Source organism: Eptatretus burgeri, chromosome 2 (genome assembly GCF_056783735.1).
Source record: "Eptatretus burgeri isolate ZD-2024b chromosome 2, Ebu_testis_v1, whole genome shotgun sequence".
Taxonomy (NCBI): Eukaryota; Metazoa; Chordata; class Myxini; order Myxiniformes; family Myxinidae; genus Eptatretus; species Eptatretus burgeri.
The window spans coordinates 3738257-3740756 of record NC_140962.1 but is presented as its reverse complement, the minus strand read 5'-3'; the positions used below and the strand labels follow the sequence as shown (position 1 = coordinate 3740756).

At 44.3% G+C, this 2500-nt stretch overlaps 1 protein-coding gene across 5 annotated transcripts in view; it reads right to left on the bottom strand.

The window, feature by feature from the left end:
- Positions 1-2500, bottom strand: part of LOC147031281 (serine/threonine-protein kinase SIK3-like) — a 234846-nt gene that overhangs the window by 93028 nt on the left and 139318 nt on the right. The window lies entirely within an intron of this gene.

Genomic DNA, 2500 nt, shown 5'->3' with positions numbered 1-2500 from the left:
GACACTGCAGAACGGGGCATCAGCCTAATTCAAAAATATAATGAAACATTAACCAAGGATGAGGACAATTCGTGCTTAGACTGGTGTCAAACCACCATAAGATGATCCCGACTCCAACTAAGGCAGCAGTACAATCATAAATTGTTATGTTACAAACATTTGTATCATATCATATGTGGGACCCCTGATTTCAGAATAAAATGGGATGACCCCAAAATATTGTTTTCTTGAAGAAAAATTTTGTGTGCTCTTTAGGCCTAAGTCACATTTGCCACGGCAGCAGTGGGGTCTCCAAAATCTACGACCACTAGCAATTATACGGCGGCCGCAGTATTTCCACGGTCACACAATGTAGCAGTCACATATGTTTTTATTTTTTGGGGAGCCACACGGCGTATTTATAAATTGTGGAGACCGAAAACGTGGGGGTGCCGTACGGTCTTTGATTTCATGTCGCACGGTGACCTTAGGGCGTCCCTGCGGCGGCCATAGAATTTTCAAGGCAGACGCAAGGTGCCTGCAAGGCGACTGCATGGGGGCCCTAAGGTGAACGTGCGGCCAGACGGACGGTAACGAATGGGTTAATTTTTTTTAATTTTTTTTTTTACCAGTTTTTTTTTCAGCTTGTCGAATTGCTACGATGAACGTAGAAACAAAAAAAGTTATAACTCCACGTTATAATTCCACGGCGACCTTACGACCTGTAAAAGATAGCCAAACGGCGTAGGGCCACCCTGAGGCCACCGCAGAAACTCTGCGGCCGCCGCACGTTTCTGTCAATTCAGAGGGCGTACGGCCGCCGTATCCTCGCTGTAGAGCAAATGTGACTTAGGCCTAGGTCTTAGAAATTGTGGAGACTGAAAACGTGGGGTTGCCATATGGTCTTTGATTTGATGTCGCACGGTGACCTTAAGGGGGCCCTGCGGCGGCCATAGAATTTTCAAGGCAGACGCAAGGTAGCCTCAAGGTGCCCGCAAGGCGACCGCAGGGGGCCCTAAGGCGAACGTGTGGCCAGATGGACGGTAACGAATGGGTTAATTATTATTTTTTTTTTACCGTTTTTTTTTTTTTCGGCTTGTCGAATTGCTACGGCGAACGTAGAAATGAAAAAAGTTATAACTCCGCGTTATAATTCCATGGCGACCTTACGACCTGTAAAATATAGCCAAACGGCGTCGGGCCACCCTGAAGCCACCGCAGAAACTCTGCGGCCACCGCACGTTTCTGTCAATTCAGAGGGCGTATGGCCGCCGTATCCTCGCCGTAGAGCAAATGTGACTTAGGCCTTAGTTATATATGAAGGCATAAAAATAGCCTTGTGGAGAGAGGAAATGTGTTCATTTTTTTTCTGGACCACCCTAAGCTCCATGAACAGAAGGAAGTTGGTAAAGTGACTTTCAAGCCACCCTGTCAGAAATAATACCCTTGCTATGATTTTAATTTTAATGTAGATATGTAGAGTGAATGATTAAACACAATCGGAATAATTTGACGTCCCAGTTGAGTGTGACTAATTTTTGTCACAAAACACTGGAATGTAACGTAAAAAACAATAAACCGATAGTGATTGGACAAACCGAGGCAGGACATATGCCATGGAATTCCCTGGATTACTACAAAACTGGTGGGAAAATGGCACAACAAAAAAAAAACCGTTGATTTACAAGAAAGTCGACAGCATGCAAGAACCAGCAAAGGTAGCATAGACCGCAGTCGTTGTGATGCCCAACCAAGCTACAGTATCTTCGGGAAAATGATCGTCTTATCGAAAGAGAATTGGCGAAGAAAACTGTCAAAGATAAACATCTGAAGAGACAGCACTCTTTAGTTAGCACTGGCACATTACAAGAGCACCACAGTCATGAGAAAACTGTGTTCTTTGTGCATCAGAAGCGATTCTTCTGACTTGAGTTCTTCTTTTCAGACTGTTCAATGGTGCAGTCATCTTACAGGAGCTGAAAAGGTGACAAATGTATAGCAGAGACTGAACAGAAGTACTTTGATCACAATCATCGGCTGACCCAAGAGTCCATTTTGAACCAGCTTTCTGTTGCTTCTTCGCCGATGCACTATTTGGAACTCCTTTGAACTGTCACTTGACTAATCCATTTCCAATACCCTAATATTTACCACCAATAAATCCTCAAGTAATATTGCAACAGTGATCCAGTTGTCTTCTGCAGGGTAGCTACAATGTCTTGTCACCCCTTGTAAAAACCGACATTGCCTTTGTGTGCAGTATTTATTCGTTTCCTTTATCCCTTTTTACAGATTGAGTGAACGTAGCCATGGGTGACAAAGCAATTACACCATTGAACAATGGATTGTTGTCAGTGTCTGGGTTTCACGGACGTCCACAAACCGGGAAAACAATGGAAGAGGTGCGTGTCGACTTCCAGCAACGATTCTGCCAAGAAGTTCCCTGTAAAAACACTTCTGCATTGGGACCATAAACTCTTTGCAACAGGCAACCTAAAAGATATGCCAAGAACTGGAAGGC